Here is a 27133-nt window from a genome sequence, read left to right as displayed (position 1 = left end):
AGTACAGTGCTCTGCACACAGTAAGTGCTCAATAAATATGATTGAATGATTTAAGTGACCCAGCACTGTCTCATAGGTATCAGTTAATCAATACATCACTGGTATTTATTGAGCACTTGCTGTGTGCAGATCACTATACTAAGCCCTTGAGAAAATACAGTATAAAAGAGTTGGTAGATGTGATTGTTGCCCAGAGGGAGCTTACTGCTTACAGGGGGAGACAGACATTAAAATAATAATAATAATAATAATAATGATGGCATTTGTTAAGCACTTACTATGTGCAGAGCACTGTTCTAAGCGCTGGGGGGGATACAAGGTGATCAAGTTGTCCCACGTGGGGCTCACAGTCTTAATCCCCATTTTACAGATGAGGGTACTGAGGCTCAGAGAAGTTAAGTGACTTGCCCAAGGTCACACAGCAGCCATGTGGCGGAGCCGGGATTCGAACCCATGACCTCTGACTCCAAAGCCCGTGCTCTTTCCAATGAGCCATGCTGCTTCCTTAATTATTTTTATATTTTTATATTTTATATTTTTATATTATTTTTATAATTATAATTATAATTATTTTAATTATTTTTATAATTAAAAATGAATTATTTAGGGGAAATTGTAGAGTATAAGGATATGGACATAAGTTCTGTTGGGTGGAATGAGTAACACAGTGCTTAAGGGATACACAGTGAAGTGCATAACTGACAGGGAGTTGAGGGTGGATAAAGAAAATGAGGAATTTAGTCTGCGAGGCATGGCTGGGAGCAGAACAAGTGGATGGAGGTTAGTGCACTAGTGATAATTTTTTCATCTGTATACCAATATAGTTTCAGAAAGGGAAATGGTGAAGTAATAATAACAATAACAATAGTATTTGTTAAGTTCTTACTATGCTCCAAGCACTGTACAAAGTACTGCAAGAGATACAGAATAATTAGGTCCAACATGAGGTTCACAGGATAAGTATGAGGGAGAACAGGATTGAATCCCCATTTGCAGATGAGGGAACTGATGCACAGAGAAGTTAAATCACTTCCCCAAGGCCACCCAGCAACTAAGTGTGGACTAGTGGATATAGCATATACCTGGGAGTCAGATGGACGTGCGCTATAGTTCCAGCTCTGTCACTTGTCTGCTCTGTGATCTTGGATAAGTCACTTCACCGTGCCTCAGTTTCCTCATCTGTAAAATGGAGATTAAGACTGTGAGCCCCATGTGAGACACGAACTATGTCCAACCTGATTACCTGGTATCTACCCCAGCTGTTAGAACAGAGCCTGGCACATAGTAAGTGCTAAACAAAAAACAAAAAAAAAACCAAAAAAAAAGTGGCAGAGTCAGAATTAGAACCCAGATCCTCTGACACCCAAATCTATGCCTTTTCCACTGGGACTGCTTCACTCAAATACTGTGCTTAACCAGAGTGCACCTTTCATTCCATATCCCAACTGCTGTACAGCCAGCACATGATTTACCCTGCCTTTAGTAATTCTTCTCTCCATCCAGGGCCACTGAGGAGAACCCACAGCTAAAGGAATATTCTGACCAGCATGTGTGTCAATCAGAAGAACGTTTGCATTTTTGTATTATGCATGAAAAGCTGAAGAAATACTGAATTATGGTTACTCATTCAAATTATTTCCTCACAGCATACATTCGCGGTAATAAACCATATTTTGAAAGGTCTCTAACTTTTCCTGAATACCACTAAATGCAGTCAGAGTGGGACCATAAGAAAGGGAAATCTAGATTTTCTTGTTCAAATTTAGATTTGTAATTTTAACATTGCAGATGTAGAATTAATGTAGATTTTGTCTTTGTTTATCAGTAGATGGAGGCATGTGATTCCCATCCAATTATACATATGGTAGTTTATGAATAAAAAAAATTCCCAAACCAGGATCACTTTCGTTATATTACAATAATGACTTAAACCCACCACAGAACACATCTCTGACTTGCCTGGGCTTATTGAAGGTAGGCAGCAATCGATGAATTAAGGACATCTGGTCTGAGCAAGCTATGTGTTTTTTTCTTCTCATCTTGAACCTATGGGCTGGGGTCCTTGTAGTCTCCAAGCAGACATATCTTATAGATTCCTCAGTCTGTAACCATGGCAACAAACAGGGGTACCGAGACTATGAATATGTGACATTGATTAGGTTACTCCAATCAATGTCCTCCCCTTCTTCAGCTCATACAGGAATCAGTACGGAAGATTTACGGTTATACAGCCTGCGGAGGAGGGGTAAGAGGGGGGTTGGGGGGCAAGGGGGCCCCCATGAATACCTTTATTCTTTGTGGTTCTGTTTAAAATCTCCAAAGGCTGAGTGACAGATCCCACCTCTGGTGATTGCGGATAGATTTTTTAAAAATGAGTGATGGGAAGAACCCTTTCAATAACCTGAGAAACAGGACAACATTGTAACAGTTCATGGATCTTTGAGCTCCTGGAGAGAAATGCTTGAGAAGCATCAACCACATCTCCTCACTGGCCCAGCTGCTTCTTTACTCAGTTGTTCCTCTTTATTTTATGAGAAGATTGCTTATGGGCTTGGAATCCCAGCTGTGTCCATTACCACGACCACCCCCCAACCACCAACCCCAGAATGGGTCGGTCTTCAAGGGCCCCTCTTGGGAAGCATTGTGGCCGAGTGGAAAAAGAATCCAGGCCTGAGAGTAAGAGGAGCTGGGTTCTAATCCCAGCACCGGCACTTGCTTACCTTGTGACCTTGGTGAAGTCACTTCACTTTTCAGGGCCTCAGTTTCCTCAACTGTAAAATCAGGACTCAGTCGCTGTTTTCCCTCCTTCTTAGACTGTGAACCCCATGTGGGTCAAGAACTCTGACCTGATTGTCATGTATAATAACAATGACATTTATTAAGTGCTTACTATGTGCAAAGCACTGCTCTAAGCACTGAATGTATCTTACCCCAGTACTTAGAATGGTCCTTGGCATAGAATAAGCTTTTAATAAATACCATGATTATGATTATTATTAGGCTCTCCTGAGCTCTCCAAGGCCATGGAATGGTTGTCATTTGCATCTTGGGTTAGGTATATTCCACAACTTCTTCCCAACAATGGGTAAAGCATTGTGAGTGAGAGAAGTTGATAAAAATTCATTGTTATTGAGGCCTTTCTGTTGTCGTATATTATTTGAGGCTCACTCAGCACTCCAGCAAATACCCCAAAGGCAAGGTCCTTTCTCAAGGAATAATAGGAGAGGACTCAATCTAGAAACTCGTTTACCTCATGGGAGGAAGGTAGGCAGCCCTTTTTGTGGGTGACTGATAAAAACTGGGGTGTAGTACACTTTCTCTTCTTGCCTTTTTCCAATAGAATCAGATTACTGAGGGAGACTATAGCAATTCCTTCCCTATAAGTGCTTAGGATAGATAATAATAATAATAATGGCATTTATTAAGCACTTACTATGTGCAAAGCACTGTTCTAAACACTAGGGAGGTTACAAGGTAATCAGGTTGTCCCACGTGGGGCTCACGGTCTTCATCCCCATTTTACAGATGGGGGAACTGAGGCCCAGGGAAGTTAAGTGACTTGCCCCAAGTCACACAGCTGACAATTGGTGGAGTAGGGATTTTAACCCATGACTCTGACTCCAAAGCCCGGGTTCTTGCCACTGTGCCACACTGCTTCTCGAAAATGCTTCTCTAATAGGTAAATAGCCATTTGTGTGGAGGCAGTGATACAGATTTCATGGCTTCTGGAGGGTTCTTCCAGCACCATAATTCAATGACTCTTTTCATTGTCATGTTTTCTCTATTTTCTGTTGCCTTTCTGGTCTCTGAGATTTTCTCTTCCTCCCTTCTCTCCTCACATCTCTTCTCTTTCCCTATTCTGCTTTCCTTCAGCTTTTTGGTTGTGCCTCCACTCTTTTTCTCTTATTTCCAGTCCTAAACTATGCCTTCCCTCATGTTTTTCTCAGTATTCACAATAGACCAAAACAGATTTTCTTGGGGAGTACATTTCACACCAAGTCAGACTGACACTGGTGCAAGACTGAGGACATAAATGACCTGAGAGTTGGCCTGATTGCAGATTCTCTGAGACATCTATCACTGAACAATCCTAGGACACTACTTGCAACCAGATGCATTAAAATAGTCCCTTTTTTAATGAAAGCATAGATTCTGAAGAATGTGCTGAAATCTACACATATGCCCTAATTCCCCAATTCCATTTGTCTTCCTTTGCACAAAGGACACCAATGCTCATCATTTTCATTTTATAATGAAAACATATATGAATGCAGGATCCTTCTCGCAATTTTAAAGATTCACTCTGAAAATATTTAAACACAGGTCATGTACCTCTATGTCATCTTCACAAGTGCATAGTAAATTTGTTTTCTCACTAAGATGATAACCAAGAGAGGAATGCATGTACAACCATGGAATGCTATTGTCAGTCAACACTGTTCACATATTCACAGAGCCTTTTACAGTCTTTTTCATTATCTACTAGCTAGTCAGTCACATTTGCAGCTGTTTTTCTTATTTTTCTCTACTGTGTTTTTTTCCAAAAGATCTCCCTCCATTTTCTCCACTTGCTAACTCTTTTCTCTTCTTTCTCCCTTTTCCTTTCTTTCTTCCTTCCTTCCTTTCTTTCATTTCTTTCTTTCTTCCTTTCTTTAATAATAATAATAATAATAATGGCATTTATTAAGCACTTACTATGTGCAAAGCACTGTTCTAAGCACTGGGGAGGTTACAAGGTGATCAGGTTGTCCCTTGGGGGGCTCACAGTCTTAATCCCCATTTTACAGATGAGGTAACTGAGGTCCAGAGAAGTTAAGTGACTTGCCCAAAGTCACACAGCTGACAATTGGGGGAGCTGGGATTTGAACCCGTGACCTCTGACTCCAAAGTCCGTGCTCTTTCCACTGAGCCATGCTGCTTCTCTCTCTTCTTCCTTACATACCTTTCTTTTTATGTGATATTTGTTAAGTGCTTACTATGTGCTGGACAATGTACTAAGCCCCAGGGTAGACACAAGGTGATTGGGTTGGACACAGTCCCTGTCCCACTTAGGGCTCACAATCTTAACCCCCATTTTACAGATGAGGTTATTGGGATCCAGAGAAGTTAAGTGACTTGCCCAGGTCACACAACAGGTAAGGGACACAGCAGGTATTAGAACCCAAGTTCTCGGACTCCCTGTTACCTTAAGTGTAAAATGGAGATTAAACACCTGTTCTCCCTCCTACTTAGACTGCGAGCCCCATGTGGGACAGGGACTGTGCCTGACCAGATGAATTTTTATTTACTCCAGCACTTAGAACAGTGTTTGAAGCATAGTAAGTGCTTAATGAATACCATAATTATAATTATAACAATAAAGTCTTAATAGTATGAGGGCCACAAAGTGTTAATAAATGTATCACTCCCAACTTAGATAGGCTATAACATTTCACCTTCTATTTCTGTGATCCTTTTGCTAGTTAGGTCTTATTTTTATCCTATATGTATATCTAGATATTCTTTTTGTTTACTGGGGGATCCCATTTTTGCTTAGAACTCTCATCCCCCATCTATATGATTATTTTTACCTCAATAATCTGGAACAGGGGGAAATTCCAAAATTCTGCTCAAGGTGGTTTTCTGTGGGTATAACTGTATGGAATAAAAAAAGCATGAACAGGGAAACTTGGGTTTTGCGTTGCGACTGATGGAGCCAATTCTTGTCATGTCTGTCCTTCCTGCAGCTTAAAGAGAGGGGCCTGTTAGATACAGTAAAGTTAATGAGCCACCAAAAGCTCCTGAGATTGGGCTTTTAAACTGCAATGCCCTTCCACTATTTCTTCACCGTGGAGGTCTTTGATGGGAAGGAGAAGACTGCTAAGCCAAACCCATCTAATAATGTAGATTCGCTGCATTCCCCTTGAGAGTTTAGTCAGCATACAGGCCTGAGATACGAGAGGGTAAGAGAAAAGAAGAGGAACTGAGATTTGTTCCAAAAAATGTGGTTGTACCATGAATGGCTATCATTGTAGGCTATATTTTCCCATAGACATAAATGTGACAAATTATGATGTTTCAGAACCTCTGGAAAAAGCATATGAAATTTCCTCCCATGTTACTTACCATATTACATTAAGCATTACTAAATTCTTGTTTAATCTTTGTTAGAGTAATTCAAAGCAGAACATCACAGCTTTAATTAAATGAGTTGTACAATTATGCCACTTGGCAGAAGATTGCAGAAATAGAAAACTTGTTCTGCTGAAAGTGGAAGTGTACATTCAGATGTAGAGAAGAATTTGTCCAATTGAAATTGACCAACAGCCTTCTTAGTGTCTTCATAAAATAACATGTAGCAGGCACACTCCTCCTGAACATGGCTGCACACCTTTGCACTCCTCTTAATCAGGGTCTCAATCATTTTTGAAAATGCAACCACTTTCTTTAAAATTGATGTAAGACTTCTTAATCACAAAATCTTAGTTGGTGTTGGAGAGACCATTACTTATTCATCTCTTTTGACAAATTGCAATGATGCATTGGATTGTCAAAGTTGGATAAGTTTCACTTAGGACAATGATTCCTCTGAATGAGATGCAGTTACTTCATTGGCATCTGCACCATCCATTTCTCAATGAAGTTGCCTCCCCAGCTCAACAGTTTCTTTGGTTTCTGCTTAGGAATCTCCTCCACACCTTGAAAATCTGACACAAATTGTGAGCGGGCAGTCAGTCAATCGTATTTATTGACTGTTTACTGTCCTTCAAAATCCATTCATTGTTGATTACTTAATCTCAGTCCAGATGGGGAGGAGGCGGGAGGGATTTACACAGCTGTAGCGCTCAGCCAAAATGTCAGGGCCATAGTTTTTTTTTTTTTCCACTTAGTGAAAGGCATTACACAATATAGCTTGTATGCCTGGAGTGGCTAATCAAGCAATCATATTACATGTGCAGAGCACTGTACTAAGTACTTGGGAGAGTACATTATAACAGATTTGGTAGATCCGTTACCAGCCCACAAGGAGCTTACAGTTTGGAGGGGTAGACAAACATTAATATAAATAAATTACAGATATGTACGTAAGCAGTGCGGCTGACAAAATAATTGAAGTGCAAGAGAAACGCAGAAGGTAGAGGGAGTAGAGCAAATGAGAGATTAGTTGGGAAAGCCCTCTTGGAGGAGTTGGGATTCTAATAAGGATTTTGAAGGTGGGGAGAGTGATATTTTGTCAGATATGAAACGGGGAGGGAGTTTCAGGCCAGAGGCAGGAGGTGGGCGAGGGGTCGGTGGTGAGATAGACAAGATCGAGGTACAGTGAGTAGGTTGGCATTCGAGGAACAAAGTGGACGTGCTGAGTTGTAGTAGGAAATCAGAAAGGTAAGGTAGAAGGGGTCAGGGTGATTTAATGTTTTAAAGCCTATGGTGTGGAGTTTCTGTTTGACGTGGAGGTGGATGATCAACTATTGGGGGTTCTCGAGGAGTGAGGAAACATGGACTGAATGTTTTTTGTAAAAAAATGATCTGAGTGAAGTGTGGACTGAAGTGGGGATAGACAGGAAGCAGGGAGGTCAGCAAGGAAGTTGGTGTATTAATCAAGGCAGGATAATAATAATTTATAATTTTGGTATTTATTAAGTGCTTACCGTGTGCAAAGCACTGTTCTAAGCTCTGGGGAGGTTACAAGGTGACGAGATTCCCCCACAGGGGGCTCACAGTCTTAATCCCCATTTTACAGATGAGGTAACTGAGGCCCAGAGAAGTGAAGTGACTTGCCCAAAGTCACATAGCTGACAATTGGCAGAGCCAGAATTTGAACCCATAACCCCTGGCTCCAAAGCCCGGGCTCTTTTCACTGAGCCACGAACTTGGATTAACGTGGTAGCAGTTTGGATGTAGAGGACAGGGAGGATTTTAGCAATATCTTGTAGGTTGAATCAACAGGATTTAATGACAGATGGAATATGTGCGTTGAATGAGAGAGATGGTTAGAGGATAATAATAATAATAATACTGGCATTTATTAAGTGGTTACTATGTGCAAAGCACTGTTCTAAGCGTTGGGGAGGTTACAAGGTTATCAGGTTGTCCCTCGGGGGGCTCACAGTCTTAATCCCCATTTTACAGATGAGGTAACTGAGGCACAGAGAAGTTAAGTGACTTGCCAAAGTCACACAGCTGACAATTGGCAGAGCTGGGGTTTGAACCCATGACCTCTGACTCCAAAGCCCGTGCTGTTTCCACTGAGCCACGCTGCTTCTCTGGATAATGCCGAGGTTACGGGCTTGTGAGACAGGGAGGTTGGTGGTTCTCTATACAGTGATGGGAAAGTCATGGCAAGGACAGGGTTTGTGTTGGAAGATAAGAAGTTCTGTTTTGTTTGAGGTGTCAGCAGGACACCCACCCTTCTCAAGGTCACACCTGGAGAATTTCCAGTCCTCTACCAGTCTTGACTAAGGGAGGGAGAGTCAAGCAGAGGCATAACCATTCCATTCCTAGCTTGGCCAGTGGCTAGCGAGTGGAAGGCAGTCTGCTACAAATCAAAACCCACCTGTACTAGGCAGCAGCTGCATGGAGGAGTCGAGGGTGGAGATTCAGGTTTACTGTGTGGAAGGAGACGGTGGTAAACCAACTCTATAGTTTTACAAAGAAAATTCTTTGGATACACCACCGGAATGATGCAGATGGAGGTGGGGAGTTCTGGGAGAGATGTGTCCATGGCATCACTATGGGTCAGAGATGACTCGACACACAAAGACGAGACAGGACATCCAAGATGAGACAGGATGTCCTAAAGGCAGGAAAAATGGGACTGTAGAGAAGGAGAAAGATCAGGGCTAGAGATGTAGATTTGGGAATCATCTGAATAGAGATGTAATGTGGGATAAGGTTTCAAACAAAAAGTACTGAAGGTATTCCCAGGTTGTATGTATTGTGAGATATTTGTAACCCTACGTAGGCCTGCATAGCAAAATGAGACTTTTGTAGTGCCATTCATTCACTCATTCAGTCATATTTATTGAGCACTTACTGTGTGCAGATCACTGTACTAAGAGCTTGGAAAGTACAATCCAGCAACAAATAGAGACAGTCCCTACACAACAATGGGCTCAGTCTAGAAGACTGCCAGCATTATACAATTCAGTTGGTGCCAGTAAAGTATCTAACTTAGAATTATCAAGGCACTCTAATGAACAAAGATGCATGAAGTCATACAATCTTGAAAACAGGGAGCAGGGAGGGACCTCAGCCTCAGCAGTAGTGGCAGCAGAATTAGGAGCTGCATCACCACAACGTAACATTATTGAGGATTATACATGGATCATCATCCTCAACAGATAATAATGATGGCATTTGTTAAGTGCTTACTATGTGCGAAGCACTGTTCTAAGCGCTGGGGGGATACAAGGTGATCAGGTTGTCCCATGTGGGGCTCACAGTCTTCATTCCCATTTTACAGTTGAGGCAACTGAAGCTCAGAGAAGTGACTCACCCAAAGTCACACAGCTGACAAGTGGTGGAGTCAGGATTAGAACCCATGACTGCTGACTCCCAAGCCCATGCTCTTTCCACTGAGCCACGCTGCTTCATCAGATGAGTTGAATTAAAGTAAAGACATGTTCCCTGCCCTCACAGAGTTTACACTCTAAGACAGATATTTTGGCCACATCTTCAGAGAAAGGACTTTTTTTTTTTGAACTGCACTTTCCAGTGAAATATCTGCACAACGTAACAGCAACTTTTAACACCAAGTAATATTAGCAGACAGAAGAAGGTAATGGTAAACCACTTCCGTATTTTTTTTCCAAGAAAACTCAATGGATACACATCGTGGAATGAGGCAAAAATAGGACATTGTGGAGACAGTGGGTCCAGGGAGTCGCTATGAATCGGTAACAATTCGACAGCAATTGACTGACGGAATGTCAGCAGGGATTATCCTGTCAAAACCAATGCCTTTAGAGTACATAATTAGGCCCAGCCTCAGAGTTCACCTAATTGACAGACTGCATTTCAGACTTTTTTGCTTCTCCCATCTTCTCCCCAACCTCACTCCTGACCTGAAGACCTTCAGAAGAATCCCAGGAGTTCAGGCAAGCTGGAGGAGGGTGGAGTTGGAGTGGAATCTTGTTTCTTGGCTCCTCTGTGTAAACTCCTCATGGGTAGGAAACATGTCTCATGCATGCCCCTTGCCCACATCCTCCTTCTGCCCTGGAACTCCCTTCCCCTCCCAGAAAGCTATTTGTAAGTGTGGGCTTATCCACTGACCTGGAAACAACAAAGCAGAATGGAAACAAAGGAATGGGTAAGAAATCTGGCACAAATACGGTACAATGCTTTCATGAAACACTAAAGACAGTTAAAACATATTGTATATTCATATTCGTGTTTATCATCAACCATTATTCTCATCAATCATTTAAGTGCCTATGGTGTTTTAAAAGTATTACAGGCTTTGTAAGCATTCCCTTAGAGACTAAGGTGGGCTAACTCAAAAGTTGACCTGTTGTGAGTTTACACAAACTGCCACCCCGTTGAAAGATCCTAGATTCAGAGAGATTACTGGTTTCTGGAAAGCTGCCGGAATGCCAAACAATCCAAAAAAAAAAAAAAAAGAAAAAGCAGTTGTGGAGGGCTGGAGAGAGAAAAGATAAAACTTCTGTGGTTCTCTGGATGTAATCTGGATGCAATCAGGATCCAACTTCCTTGAAAATGGAAGAGAAGGAAATGTGAACAGTACTGTAATTGGAAAACTTTTAAGCGGAGATTTCTGCTGTATCTCACAGCAGTAGGTACATCTGAAAAGCCTGACAAACAAAAGTAAAATTGCTTCTTATGATTGCAGGGTCACAGGCAATTGATATTTATAATACATTTAAATATACAGAGGAAGAAAAAGACAAATCAATGTGATTTAAAAGAAAATGTTTCAGGCATACTGCACTCCCCCAAAGAACAGGACATACTGTGCATGTGTGGACTGGGCAAGCGTGTGTTCTGAAGTGGATTTTTCCCAGGGCACAGAGTATTATAACACTTAGTACCGAGTCAGTGCTTGCAGGGAAAGGGCCATGCAGGCAGAGTGAATTTCCGAAGCCACATATCGCTAGTCCCAGCTCAGGAACCAGTGCATCAGCATACTCACCCAATTGTCTGAGTGCAAATCATGCTTGAACAGCCCCTTAACTCCGGTTCTGTGATCTTCTGGACAGTAGAAGCTGCTTCAGCATCCAGAACCTGGAAAGACCACCCATGAAATGACAGGTGGCCCCATGTCAGCCAGCCAAGTGGCGCCAGTCATGGTCTCCCTTTCCACTTGCTCCTTATCCCACTTTACATCTCTATTCAGATGATTCCCAAATCTACATCTCTAGCCCTGATCTTTCTCCTTCTCTACAGTCCCATTTTTCCTGCCTTTAGGACATCCTGTCTCATCTTGGATGTCCTGTCTTGTCTTGTCTTAGTCTGCCGAGTCATCTCTGACCCATAGTGATTCCATGGACACATCTCTCCCAGAACTCCCCACCTCCATCTGCATCATTCCGGTGGTGTATCCAAAGAATTTTCTTTGTAAAACTATAGAGTTGGTTTACCACCGTCTCCTTCCACACAGTAAACCTGAATCTCCACCCTCGACTAAGTTCAGGGGAGCAGAAACCAGTGGATTAAAGCTATTCCTACTCAATTCCCCCTTACCCCCAACTGCCACCTCCTTTAGGTGTCAATCGCACAAAAGTCTCTATAAATCCTAAACCGAACAAGCCTACAGGGAAGAGTGAAAACCAGAGAACACTTGAGCTAGGGAAAGAGTGGAGGGCAGTGTCCATGCGCTCTTGCTTCAGGCCCCTGGGGTGTCTGGTGAGGGATGGCCCTTTCTCCAAGGCAAAGAATTCTTGCAAGCAACAGAGACCCAAGTTCCTCAGCCTCGGTTGGGTGCTGCCCTGATGAGACATGCACCACCAACTTCCCAGCCTTGGTTGGCTTGTTGGGGACTTTAAATCCTGGGGAGCTTGAAAGCCTAGAGCAGGCCAGGGCAGCAACTGTCGCAGTGACAGTGACTGCTGCCTGACAAGGTCAAAAGCTCAGAAATTAGTTGTTTGTCGAGTGGCAACAGCTGTCAGTCATGCATGAGCCCCAGGAGGCCAGCATGCTGTTCATGCCTGGAAACGATTTTTTCGAATGACTGACTTGTTCCTGAGAGCAGGTGAACTAAATCCTCAGAAGGTTGTGCTATTCCTAAACATAGCCTGGGTTGAAGCTGTTCCATTTCTTAACACCTTAAATCAATCAAAGCCTGAAAAGAGTGACTATAAACTGGTAATCTAGAGATTTCAGGAACAGAGAAGCAACGTGGCTTAGTGGAAAGAGCACGGGCTTGGGAGTCAGAGGACATGGGTGCTAATCCCAGCTCTGCCACTCGTCTGCTGGGTGACCTTGGGCAAGCCACTTCACTTCTCTGTGCCTCAGTTACCTCATCTGTAAAATGGGGATTAAGACCGTGAGCCCCACGTGGGACAACCTGATTACCTTGTATCTACCCCAGAGCTTAGAACAGTGCTTGGCACATAGCAAGTGCTTAACAAATACCATTATTATTATTATTATTATATTATTATTATTGTTTACCTAAAGAGCACAAGACAGTTGAGTCACTTACCTTTCTTGCCTGGGAACAGGCTGCAGGTGCTAGTTTTGAAAGCTAACAGTGCTGAATGAGACCAAAATAGCAATTTTTGAATTCTAGTGGTTTCCTCCATTATACATCAACCAGTAATCACATGACAAGTTAGTGGAATTTATTGAACATCTACTGAGTACAAAGCACACTACTGAACAGTTGTGAGAGTACAACGAAAGGAAGACTCACAATTCCCTGTTCTCAAGAATCTTACAATTAAATGCAGGAAACAGACAAAAATTATAATAATGGTAATGGTACTTGTTAAGTACTTACTATGTGCCAAGCACTGTATGAATTTCTGGGGAAGATAAAAGATAATCAGGTTGGACACAGTTCCTGTCCCACAAGGGCTTCACATTCTAAGTGAATTATATACAAATAGGGGAAACCGAAGAATTGGATTACACTTGGATTTCTAAACTGTGAGCCCATTTTTGGGTAGGGACTGTCTCTGTATGTTGCCGATTTGTATTTCCCAAGCACTTAGTATAGTGCTCTGCACACAGTGAGTGCTCAATAAATGCGATTGAATGAACGAATGAATTTGCACCCTTTATTCACACCACCCTCAGCCCCACAGGACCTATAGAGATCTACTGAAGTACACATCCATAATTTATTTATTTATAAATATCTGTCTCCCCCTCTAGACTGTCAGCTCCTTATGAAAAGGAAATGTGCCTAGCAATTCTGTTATACTGAACTCTACCAATAACTTAGTACAATACCACTGATTGATTGATCAAAGAATAACAAGGATGTATTATAAATATGCCAGGAACAATTGAATATATATACAGATATTCATTTATATATGAATGTAAATCTGAGGATAGGAATAATCAATCCATCAATCGGATTTATTGAGTGCTTACTGTGTGCAGAGCACTGTACTGAGTGTTGAGGGAATACAATAAGAGAGAGTTTGTAGTTACATTCCTTGCCTACAATGATCTTACAATCTACAGGGGGAGACATGAAAGTAAATAAATAAATTATGGATATGTACATGAGCACTGTGGGGCTGAGGGAGGGGTGACTAAATGGAGCAAATCGAAATGCAAAGGCAAAGCAGGAGGGAGTGGAAGAAGAAGAAATGAGAGCTTAGTCAGGGAAGGCCTCTTGGAGGAGATGCGCCTTCCATAGGGCTTTAAAGGGCGGGGAGAGTGATTGTCTGTTGGCTGTGAAGAGGAAAGGTGTCCCAGGCCAGAGGTGTCCCAGCCCTCGATGACTACATCGAGGTACAGTGAGCAGGATGACAGTAGAGGAGTCAAGTGTGCGGGTTGAGTTGCATTAGGAAAGCAGCAAAGTAAGGTAAGAGACAAGGTGATTGAGTGCTTTAAGTAAAGTATCTAAAATATGTCCAAGGGGAGGGTGTTAGGATATGGAACATCAAAACCTACCCTCCGACCTCCAGGACATACTGATTTCACTTGCCTACTGCTGTGGCCAAGAAGCAGGCTTTCCTTCACCTTCCCTCTCCCTGCATCCTGGCCTGAATGCACAGTAGAAAACACAGAACAGGTATGACACCCTGCTGTCAAGGGCCCAGGCTTTTACATATCAACAGGTGCCTGCCTTCTCATCAACCGGTCTTCTGTTTACCCCTAAACATTGCCTCTTGATGATGCACTCAGGATGTTGAGTATAAACAACCTTATCAAAAGCACATCTCTTCCAAGAGGTCTTCCCTGACTGAAGCCCTTATTTCCTCTTCTCACACTCCCTTCTGAGCCACCCTTGCACTTGTATTTACACCCTTTATTCACCCCTCCCTCAGCCCCACAACACTTCTGTACATATCCATAATTTATTTATATCAAAGTATGTCTCCCCCTCTAGACTTTAAGCCCATTGTGGGCAGGGAACCTGTCTGCCATCTCTGTTACATTGTACTCTCCCAAGCACTTAGTACAGTGGTCTGCACACAGTAAGCACAAAATAAATGTGATTGATTGATTGACTGTTAGGTTGCTGCTATTGGTGTGTTTGAATTTTTTGGAGAAGGATCAGAAACGTGGACATACAGCTCATTCTTCCATAACACATGCTCGCTGTGAGTTTTGGTTAGAACACTGTGAGTCAATTAGGGATCATTCTTCTGATAATCAGCTTCTATCTTGACAGAACTCAGCGTGATGGAAGAAATAATTTTGAGCACATGCACGATACCAATCGAGGTGGGTGTTCTACAAACTGGGTTTTCCTTAATACAGGTTCATCGGGAACTTAACCCTGTATTTTAGAAAAATAAAGGTTACTCAAAAAGTGAACAGAAGTGAACAAACTGGATTTAAACAAATCCCTGAAGTTATGTCCGGCTGCTGAAATGAACTCATTATATATTCAGTTGATGGGAAACAATAGAAAACGATATATGGCAGAAGATAATGATAACAATGGTATTTGTTAAGTGCTGGTTATTCACTCATTTATTCAATCGTATTTATTGAGCCCTTACTGTGTGCAGAGCACTGTACTAAGCGCTTGGAAAGTACAATTCGGCAACAAATAGAGATATCCCCTACCCAACAACGGGCTCACAGTCTATTGCACCAAGCACTGTGGTAGATATAAGATGACCAGGCTGGACAACATCCCTGTCCCACATGCAGCTCAGGGCTTTAGAAGGTGTGGATTGGGGAGGGAAACAGATACTTAATCCCCATTTTACAGATGAGGAAACCGAAGCTCAGATAATTTAAATGCTTTGCGCAAAGTCACATAGCAGGCAAGTGATTAAAAATAGATTATGATCAGAACCCGGGGTCCTCTGAATCCCAAAACTGTGTGCTTTCCACTAGGTAACTTTGCTCCCGAGGATAACTAAGAATTGGCTCAAAGCAGGAATGCCAATTTAGGGGTGGAGTTTGAGGAGACAAGGAGAAAAAGGAGGTTGTGAGGAAGTAGGGTTAAGGGAGGAAAAGAGGGAGAGAAGGGAGGAGGGAGGAGGAAAGAGGAGGAAGAAGAAAGAAGGGAAGAAAAAAGAAAGTGGGGAGAGAAAGAGGAAAGGAGAGGTACCAAAGGAAAAGTATCTTCTCTTTCTGTATCACCAAAAGGTCCTCACTGAGCCCCAGAGCTGGAAATGGCATCCTCGCTTCACTGCATTGGCAATGAGGAATGGATAGGACAGTTTCAGAGCCTTGATGAACCTAAGCCAGGGGTTTGTAGCAACTGCTGGAATTCTGCAGTCCCTTTCTCTTTCCTGGCTAGTGGAAGGAGGCATTCCATTCCAAGCAGTTGCCTCTAGCCCTCCCCCAAACATTCACAAGAAAATCTTCTTTATTTTAGACCTGGGAAGGCATTCCCTTCCCAAAACCCTACTCCACTGAGCCTGTGTCCCTCCTTATCTCCCTTTCCTCTGCTCCCATGCTAACACTTGCTCCCTCTGAATGTCAGCAAAGCTACTAACAGGTAACACCTTGTAACAAGCTATGGAAACAAGGATGCCCACCTTGCAGGCTCTTCAATTAGGGAGATGAACTAGTTGCTTTTCTCTCCCTCTCTCTTTGCCTTCCCCTCCCTTCCCCTACCTCTTTCTTTTCAAATTATTCTTTTAACAGAAATGATATGGTCAATTTTTTTAACAGAAAATGTTGGGAAGTTACATCTTTTTTGGGGGGTAATGCCCAAGGTTGTGAGCAGTTAAAACGACAAAGGGAAAAATCTACAGTAATCTACAGTGAATAGAAAACATTCACAACCACTACTACTAACTGAGAGGAGTAAAACAGGGGGCCAAGACAACCAAGCTTTGAAAAATCTACAGAGTCAAGAAGATGAATGTGGCCAATTTTCTTATGATATTTATTAAGCACTTACTATAATATTGATGGCATTTGTTAAGTGCTTACTGTGTGCAAAGCACTGTTCTAAACGCTGGGGGGGATACAAGGTGATCAGGTTGTCCCACGTGTGGCTCACAGTCTTAATCTCCATTTTACAGATGAGGTAACTGAGGCTCAGTGAAGTTAAGTGACTTGCCCAAGGTCATTCATTCAATCATATTTATTGAGTACTTACTGTGTGCAGAGCACTGTACTAAGCACTTGGGCAGTACAAGTTGGCAACATATAGAGACAGTCCCTACCCAACAACGGGCTCACAGTCACACAGCAGACATTTGGCGGAGCTGGGATTAGAACCCATGACCTCTGGTTCCCAAGCCCGTGCTCTTTCCACTGAGCCACACTGCTTCTCTGTAGCGCTTACTATGTGCAAGGCACTGTGGTAGATACAAGGTAATCAGGTTGGACACAATCCATGTCCCACAGGAGGCTCAGAATCTTAATCCTCATTTTACAGATGAGGGAATTGGGGCACAGGGAAGTTAAGTGACTTACCCAAGATCACACAGCACACAAGTGGCAGATCAGGATTAGAACCCAAGTCCTTCTGACTCCCAGGCCCAAATTCCACCCACTATGCAATGTTAGAAAAGAGATGAAAGGTTGAGGAATATTGATAATATTGAGGGTGAAGGAAGTAGGGAAAGACATGATATTTAAATTGATCAGCTGGAATGAGAAGACAGACCAAAAGACTTCTTAATAATAACAATATTTGTTAAGCACTTAATTGAAGCTGTTTAAAAATTATTTAAAATTTATGATAAACAGGAAAATGTTCCAGCGAGGAACAAAATATTCTGAGGGATCCAGGAGGGAGCAGAAATAGAGGGTGTGAAAGAGACAATGTAGTTCATACTTAAATTTTATAAATATGTTTCTAATTGGTAAAATTGTAGCCAGAGTCCTCCTGGGATGGCTACTGAAAAGCATCTTTAATCAAGTTCCCCCAGAATAATAATTTGCCTTCAGACTCGGGAGGCACAACAGAGATGATATGAGTTACATGCCACTTTCAGGAGAAAAGCAAGGAACAGCATCAAGGCCACTCTTTCATGTCCATAGACTTGGACCCTGGTAACTACTGAAGAATTTTCACAGAAAAGTTTATCCTGAGGATTTGAGCAAGATCTTAAGACTTCTCCATGATTATGTTATGTGGCTCTCCAGCAGGACCTTGTCAGAACCTTTCCCCATAATCAGTGGAATAAAGCAGAGCTGTGTAATCGATCAATCAATCTATCAGTGGTATTTATTGAGTGCCTACTGTGGGCAGAGCACTACTATACTATACTACTATCCGACTATGATTGGGAGAGTACAATAAAGCAGAGATGGTAGACATGTTCCCTGCCCACAAGAAACTTAGTCTAACGGGGAAGACAGACATTAAAATAAATTACGGATATGTCCGTAAATGCCGTGGGGCTGGGTGGGGTGAAAAAAGGGAGCAAATCCAAGTGCAAAGGAGAGGCAGATGGGAGAGGGAGTAACATTACTGTGTACTAGGTATTTTCCTCTTCAACTTTGTCTACTCAGCCATGCTCTGGGAACTGGTTTCAGAATACGATTCCTATTCTCTAGGAAATTCTTCTAACTCAACATCCTGAGTGCATCATCAAGAGTGCTTGAATCACTCATAAAGAAGCTCCTACACACTGATAGCTGTGCTCTGGAAACACATTCACAGGAAAACACGCAGACAATTATGAGCCACTTCTCAGGCTGAGAAAAGTGATGTGGATTGACAATTAGTCTGAAGAAGGGTAGCAATTGGCTTCACACAACCCTTCAGAGACACAACAGGTTAGGTGGCCATTCACTCTTTCGTACCGGAAAGTCTGGTTTTTCCCCTAGTCTGACCCCTATATAGCACCGGGCGTCTTTACAGTCGGTATTTTTATTTTAAATGCCGAGTCTCCCTCCACCTTGGCTCCTGATGCTGAGTCCAGTGGCTTGGAAGCGGCTCCCCCGCTCATAGGGACGAGGAGGATGACCATAATGACTCTGGAGAGACGGAGGTGTCCCCCAGCAACACTTTCTAATTCTGCCCACTTTCCCAAGAGGTTACAGAAAAGTAAATGTGGCCTAATGGATAGAGCACAAGCCTTGGAGTCAGAAGGACCTGGGGGGTTATAATCCTGGCTCCGACACTTGTCTGCTGTGTGACCTTGGGCAAGTCACTTCACTTCTCTGTGCCTCAGTTACCTCATCTGGAAAATGAGGATTAAGATTGTGAGCCCCATGTGGGCCAGGGACTGCGTCCAACCTGATTAGCTTGTATCTACCCCAACGCTTAGAACAGTACCTGGCACATGGGAAGTAGTTAACGAATAACATAAAAAGTATTATTAGATTATGCTGCATAACCTGAATAACATATGTGTGTTACGTCCAGATTGGCAGTGGAATGTCCACTATCCTCAGGTGCCATCAGTGGCCACCCCGCACTTACACACCCTACAATGTTGCTTCTGAATTCCTTAATCTGGTTATTCCACTTTCAAGTGTAAGCCTGTTGTTGGGTAAGGGCCGTCTCTATATGCTGCCAACTTGTACTTCCCAAGCGCTTAGTACAGTGCTCTGCACACAGTGAGTGCTCAATAAATATGATTGAGTGAATGAATGAATGAGTGATGCACCGTGGGATCATCAGTGGCACCAAAGGCTTTGAGTTCTAGGGATTCTCCCCATCGCCCCGACTCCCTCTCTCTGCTCTACCCCCCTCCCCACCCCATAGCACTTGTGTATATATGTACATATTCATTATTCTATGTATTTTATTAATGATGTGTATATGTCTATAATTCTATTTATTTACATTGATGTTATTAATGCCTGTCTACTTGTTTTGTTTTGTTGTCTGTCTCCCCCCTTCTAGACTATGAGCCGGCTGTTGAGTAGGGATTGTCTCTATTTGTTGCCGAATTGTACTTTTCAAGTGCTTAGTACAGTGCTCTGCTCACAGTATGCGCTTAGTAAATACGACTGAATGAATAGAAGCTCAGAAACAGAGGGCTCTTAGGAGAGCTGCGGCAAGGATTGGCTGGGACTTCAGGCTCCAAACAAAACTAAAGGACTCTAAAGCTACAGTGCTGTCCAACCTTCCGTAGGCTAAGAGACCTGGACTCATTCATTCATTCATTCATTCAATTGTATTCATTGAGAGCTTACTGTGTGCACAACACTGTACTAAGCACTTGAGAGAATGCTATATAACATCAGACACATTCCCTGTCCACAACGAGCTGACAATCTAGAGGGGGAGACAGACATTCGAATAAATAAATAGCTAAATTAATTAATTAATTACAGATACATACAGTTATATATGTGTATACATATAGATATATAGATATATATAGATATATAGATATATCTATATATATATCTATATCTATATGTATACACATATATAACTGGATGTATGTGTGTGTATATATATATATATATATATATATATATATATACACATATACATATACACAGAAATATAGGGCAGTTCCATTGGTTACCTTATCTGGAAAATAAGGATTAAGGATTAAGACTGTGAGCCCCATTTGGCTCACAGTCCCCTAGACAGTCCTCTAGACTGTAAGCTCATTGTGGCCAGGGAATGTGTCTGTTTACTGCTTATTGTTATTGTTATTGTTGTATTGTACTCTCCCAAGTGTTTAGTAGAGTGCTCTGCACACTAAGCAGGCAATAAATATGATTGAATGAATGAATTTGGACTGTGTCCAAACTGATTATCTTGTATTTACTCCACCACTTGGTGCCTGGCACATAGTAAGCGCCTAACAAATAGGATTTTTAAAAATCAGAAATGGGGTAATTAAAGCAGAAGCTTCAAAAGAGGAACAAAAATAGTGTCGGGCATTAAGGATAAGAAATGCAATGTTTCAGATGGGGGAAATCTGACGCAGTGAGGAATGTTGGTCATACATTGGTCTTGTCATTCACACTTGCATACACTAGTACCTCCCTGACTATAGCATAATGATTAATAATAATAATTATGGTACTTGTTAAGTGTTTACTATGTGCCAAGCATTGTTCTAAGCACTGGGGTAGATTCAAGTTCATCAGGTTGGACACAGTCCCTGTCCCACATGGGGTTCATGGTCTTAGTAGGAGGGCATAGGATTTGATTTCCATTATACAGATGAGGTAACTGAGACACAGAGAAGTTAAGTTACTTACCCAAGGTCACACAGCTGCTGCTTGGCAGAGCTGGGATTAGAAACCAGGTACTTCCAGGCCCATGCTCTTTGCTCTAGACCATGCTGTTTCTTAAAAGGCTTCTGAAGATGTAGCATCACCTTCAAAACCAAAGTGCTTTCAGTGTTTCATGTAGTTTGAGTGTGTGTATTTATCCACACACATTCATTCATTCATTCAATTCATTCAATCGTGTTTACTGTGTGCAGAGCACTGTACTAAGCACTTGGAAAGCACAATTCAGCAACAGAGACAATCCCTACCCAACAATGGTTCACAGCCTAGAAAGCGGGAGACAGACTTCAAAACAAGTAAACAGGCATCGATAGCATCAATATAAATAAATAAAATTATAAATATATACACATCATTAATGAAATAAATAGAATAATGAATATGTACATATATACACAAGGGCTTTGAGGTGGGGAAGGGGGTAGAGCAGAGGGAGGGAGTCGGAGCGACGGGGGGTGGGGGAGGAGCAGAGAAAAAGAGGGGTTTAGACTGAGAAGGCCTCCTGGAGGAGGTGAGCTTTCAGTAGGACTTTAACGGGGGAAAGTGTGCTAGTTTGGCGGATGTGAGGAGGGAGGGCATTCCAGGCCAGAGGTAGGACGTGGGTCAGGTGTTGATGGCGGGACGGGCAAGAACGAGTCCCTGCGAGAAGGTTAGCACCAGATGAGTGGAGTGTGTGGGCTGGGCTGTAGAAGGAGAGAAGGGAGGTGAGGTAGGAGGGGGCGAGGTGATGGAGGGCTTTGAAGCCAATAGTAAGGTATATGTATGTATGTTGCTAATACTAATATTTATTAAGCTCTTACAATGGGCAAAGTACTGTCCTAAGTGCTAGGGCAATTTCAAGAAAATCAATAATAACTTTTACCCTAGCTCCCAATGAGCTCCCACTCTAAGCAGCGGGGGCAGACTTATTACAGTAAGACTATCATTCAAACACCGAAAATATGTTAACGTTCAACATCCCTAGGAAAATATGCAAGGTAAACAGTGCTTGGAGGGGACAGTTTGATCTCTACTTTACAGACGAGGTAACTGAGGCACAGAACAGTCAAGTGACAAGCGCTTAGTACAGTGCTCTGCACACAGTAAGTGCTCAATAAATACGATTGAATGAATGAATTACATGCCCAAGGTTACACAGCAGACAAATTGAGAGAACTGGGGATAGAACCTAGATTCTCTGACTCCCGGGCTCATGCTCTTTCCACTAGGCCATGCTACTATGCTAAAATATAATAATAATAATAATAATAATAATAAAATAATAATAATAATGGCATTTATTAAGTGCTTACTCTGTGCAAAGCACTGTTTTAAGTGCTGTAGAGGTTACAAGGTGATCAGGTTGTCCCACATGAGGCTCACAGTCTTAAACCCCATTTTAGAGATGAGGGAACTGAGGCACAGAGAAGTGAAGCGACTTGCCCAAAGTCACACAGCTGACAAGTGGCGGAGCTGGGATTGGAACCCATGACCTCCGACTTCAAAGTCCGGGCTCTTTCTACTGAGCCACGCTGCTTCCCCTATAAAATATAAAATATCCGCTTCCATCTGGGGAATGCCCCATTTTCCAGTCCTACCTTATTTTCAAACAAGTCTCATTCCATCCCCTTGTTACTCAGAAGCAAGTAAGTGGGGATTGCAGAACAAGGCAACAAGGATCGGGTTTATTGGGTGTGCAAGGGTCTGGGATTGTGTATCCCATATTAGCCTTTTAAGCCACACCCACTCAGAGGTGAACATCATGAACAATTAAGTCTCTCTCTCTCTCTCTCTAATAATATTAATAATAATAATGGTAGTTGTTAAGCATTTACTATGTGTCAAGCACTGTTCTTTGCACTGGGGTAGATATAAGCTAGGTAGGTTTGACACAGTCCCTGTCCCACATGGGGCTCGCTGTCTTCATCTCCATTTTACAGATGAGGCAACTGAGGCCCAGAGAAATGAAGTGACTTGCCCAAGGTCACACTGCAGACAAGTGGTAGAGCTGGGATTAGAACACAGGTCCTTCTGACTCCGAGGCCCATGTTCTATCCACTTGTCAGTGCTGCTTCCCTCTATAATGAGATAGAAACAGAGACAGAGACCTAATTGTTCTTTGTATATATAATAATAATGGCATTTATTAAGCGCTTACTATGCGCAAAGCACTGTTCTAAGCACTGATGTATTCATATATATGAATATATATATATATATATATATATATATATATATATATATATATATATATGCATATGGAGGACTTGGTGGGGAAGAGAGAGGAAGTTAATAATGATAAAAATAACTGCGGTATTTGTGTTAAGGGCTTATTATGTGCCAGGCACTGTACTAAGCGCTGGGGTGGGTAAGAGCAAATTGGTTTGGACAAAATGCTTGTCCCACATGAGGCTCACAGTCTTAATCCCCATTTTACAGATGAGGTAAATGAGGCACAGAGATGTTAAGTGACTTGCCCAAGGTCACAAAGCAGACAAGTGGCTGAGCCGTGATCAGAACCCAGAGAAGCAGCGTGGCTCAGTGGAAAAGAGCCCGGGCTTTGGAGTCAGAGGTCATGGGTTCAAATCCCGGCTCTGCCAATTGCCAGCTGTGTGACTTTGGGCAAGTCACTTCACTTCTCTAGGCCTCAGTTACCTCATCTGTAAAATGGGGATGAAGACTGTGAGTCCCCCAGGGGACAACCTGATCAACTTGTAACCTCCCCAGCGCTTAGAACAGTGCTTTGCACATAGTAAGCGCTTAATAAATGCCATCATCATCACCATCATCATCTTCTGACTCCCAGGTCGGTGCTCTATCCACTAGGCCACGTTGCTTCTCGTGATTGATTGAAGTTGATTGATTAGCCTAAAATTTGGCCCCTATATTTGGCCTAAGGAAAGTTTTCACTGTCTCTGGGAAAGGGAATAAGGAGTGTCAGGGAGTTGTGACTGCTGAGGGATTCCATGAAAGCTGGGGGGGCCAGACCATGCTCTGCTCCTAGAGGAAGAAATCAGACTAATGAGGCACTCACATTTTAGCCACAAGCAATCAACCAGTCAGAATCTGGTGACAATCTCCACATCTGCCTCAAGAAAAAGACAACAGTTACTATTGACTTTGAGACACAGACGCCAAAAGAGGTAATGAGGAAAGACAACACACACTGACAAGGTGGCTGATACCAAAGGTAAGTTCAATAAAGGGGCAATCCCACATCTTTAGAGGTACAAGACTATCAATGCACCATCAAAAGATCCTGATTCACAAAGAACTAGCATAATAGAATAGCTGGAAGCCAAAAGTGGAAGTACATGTAGATACACATCAGTATGAAATGGAATGATGATTATACTAGGATTTCATTCTTTAAAAAAATGGGGAAGAGAATGACAGTTTGAAACATGCTAGTACAGAAGAAATGTCAAAAATATAAAAAAACAAGGATGCTAATAGAGGGAAAAAAGTTGAGAAGGAAGTAACGAAGAAATTGGTTTTTCCTGTCAGTAGTGACAATATGGAGAGGTAAGCGGAGAAACAAAAAGAAAATAAAATGCCCATGACAACCCAAAGCCCAATACTAATGTGAATTTTAGAGAATTGAAAGATTAAAAGCAAAAGCTCTGCATCTCTGCAACATTACAGTTCAAATTTTTCATACACTAGAGCAATTAGAAAATTCTTAGATGTGGTTTCCCCAGCAACCATTACTGGGCTCCTGTGCATGTTAGGCATGCTATGTTACACATTGCTTGAGGGTGGGATCAATTTTCCAAACATATTCTTCCATGGTAAGTAGAAAGGATACAGGATTGAATGCAAGACCCTCTAGGCTTTATTTTTGGCTCCTCCATTGATGCAGCATTTCACAGTATGCCCCAAGGTAATAAACATTCAAACAATCAATCAATCAATCAATCAATTCATTTCACTCAACTATGCTTCCTTACAAGCCATCCCCTTCTCTATCTCAAGGGGATGATTGAGGTTTAATTCAACTTTTAAAAAACAACACATCATTCTCCACAGAGTCATATTAATAAGGGCTAAGGTTGAGACATACTCTCCTGGCAGATTATATACATTTTCACCTCAGCTTCCAGACTTCTCCTTCTTGTATGCACCACAGGGAAGATGACGTTGCAACAATTCTGAATAGATGCTATTACTGCATATGTAGCTCTTTCTCTTTTTTGGCCACCTTTGATCAGTGGCTATAAATTTCTGCTGGCATGCATCTTCCCCTTTCCATCTTTCTCCCCTTCCCTGTCCTCCTCCTCCCCTCTCTCTTTCCTCTTATTCCTTCCCCAACACCTCTCCTTTCCTCCTCTTATTCCTATTTCTCTCCTTCCCTTTCTTCTGTTCTTTCCTCACCGTTTCCTTTTAGCTTCCCATTCTTCTCCTCCTTTTCACTTCCTCAGTGAGAGATCACTCTCTCATCTTCCTTCTATCATTTTTACTATTACTTAGTTGAAACACACATGAATTTGTAGGAATTGAAAATCTTGACATACTATGTTTCTCACTGTCCCTCTTCACCCTTCTTCCTGCTACCCCAATTCCAATACCTTTTCTGTCTTCCTGGTTTCCCAAGATTCACTTTTTTTACTTTCCCAATTCCCCCCTGTCTGTTCTACTTATTTTGTTCTGATCTATGATGAGGTCAGATAAGATCTATTACCATTCTTTCTCTTCTCCCTCTCTGTCCTTACCCTCTTCCTTGCTGCCATATCAGTTAAGAATCTTTCCTGCATGCCCTGCTTCATCTCCTGCAGAGGTTGTGACAGAAGATTACAAATTCCTCATAGGGTTCTCTTTTTTATTGTATTTGTTAAGCATTTCCTATGTGCCAGGAACTGTACTAACCTCTGGGGTAGATACAAGCAAAACAAGTTGGACACAGTCCATTTCCCACATGGGGCTCGGAGTCCCAATCCCCATTTTACAGATAAGATAACTGAGGAACAACGATGTTAAGTGACTTGCCCAAGGTCATACAACAGAGAAGTGACCATGCCAGAATTAGAACTCGGGTCCTTCTGACTTTCAGGTCTGTGCTACATCCATTAGGCCATGCTTCTTCTCCTGTCCATTTTCTACCTCTGTAACCTAGCTCTACTATTTATAGAAGCATCATGGCCTAGAGGAAAGAGCATGGGACTTTGAGTCAGAGGATCTGGGTTCCAATCCCAGCTCCACCATTTGCATGCTGTGTGACCTTGGGCAAGTCACATAACTTCTCTGTGCCTTAGTTCATTCATTCATTCATTCATTCATATTTATTGAGTGCTTACTGTGTGCAGAACACTGTACTAAGTGCTTGGGAAGTACAAGTCGGCAACATATAGAAATGGTCCCTACCCAACAACGGGCTCCCTCATCTGCAAAATGAGGATTCAATACCTGTTTTCCCTCCTATTTAGACTGCAAGACCCAAGAGGGACCTGATTATCTTGAATCTACCCTACTGCTTAGAACAGTGCATAACAGATAGTAAGCACTTAGCAAATACCACATTCATTATTATTTCCACAGTGCAAATGACCAGGGCACAAGAGTGATGGAAACATAACCATCTGAGTAAATAGATTTTACATTCTGTTGAATAGTCATTACTTTTCATTCTCCATTTGGGATGTAGAATATTTCCATTTCCACTTTTGGTTGCACATCTTTTTCATTGGGTTATTTCAGACCTCAATTCTTATGATACTTTCATTTCTAACATCAACAGCTTTTATTAAAAGCACATCTCCAAGAGGCCTTCCCCAAATAAGCCCTCATTTCTTCTGCTACTCCCTTCTGTATCGCCTTTGCACTTGGATTTGGACCCTTTATTCACCCCTCCCTCAGTCCCACAGTACCTATGTACATCTCTGTAATTTATTTATTTATATAAATGTCTGTAATCCCCCTCTAAACTATAAACTTGTTGTGGGCAGTGAACATGTCTACCAACTTTTTTGTACTCTCCCAAGTGATTAGTATAGTTCTCTGTGCTCAATAAATACGATTGATTGACTGATAATGGTAAAATATGCAGGCTTCGAGTATCTCACTGCTCCAGTCAAAAAGCTGCTGAAGAAGCAGCATGACCTAGTCGACAGAGCAGGAGCCTGGGAGTCGGAAGGACCTGGGTTCTAAACCCAGCTCCGCCACTTGCCTGCTGTGTGACCTTGGGCAAGTCACCTCACTTCTGCTTGCCTCAGTAATCTCATCTGGAAAATGGGGGTTAAGACTGAGCCCCCCCATGTGGGACAGGGACTGTGTTCAACCTGATTCTCTTGTATCTACCCCAGCGCTTAATATGGTGGCTGGCACATAGTAAGCGCTGAACAAATAACTTAAAAAAAAGTCTGTGGTTATTAGCTGTGACCACCTTCTCAATGTACTAGAGCTGCTTCAG

At 42.3% G+C, this 27133-nt stretch overlaps 1 long non-coding RNA gene and 1 other non-coding gene across 2 annotated transcripts; both read left to right on the top strand.

The window, feature by feature from the left end:
• The first annotated feature begins 2157 nt into the window (after positions 1-2157).
• LOC119947819 lies at positions 2158-17602 on the top strand. Its single transcript, XR_005456590.1, has 3 exons — positions 2158-2245; positions 14792-14844; positions 17532-17602. It is a non-coding gene; the product is annotated as an uncharacterized LOC119947819 (long non-coding RNA).
• LOC119948397 lies at positions 8386-8523 on the top strand. The gene has a single exon (XR_005456795.1). It is a non-coding gene; the product is annotated as a small nucleolar RNA SNORA7 (small nucleolar RNA).
• Positions 17603-27133: the final 9531 nt, after the last annotated feature.

This window comes from Tachyglossus aculeatus, chromosome X4, assembly GCF_015852505.1.
Source record: "Tachyglossus aculeatus isolate mTacAcu1 chromosome X4, mTacAcu1.pri, whole genome shotgun sequence".
In the NCBI taxonomy this organism is placed as follows: domain Eukaryota; kingdom Metazoa; phylum Chordata; class Mammalia; order Monotremata; family Tachyglossidae; genus Tachyglossus; species Tachyglossus aculeatus.
Note: the sequence above shows the minus strand (reverse complement) of the source record. Positions and strands in the feature narration are given on the sequence as shown.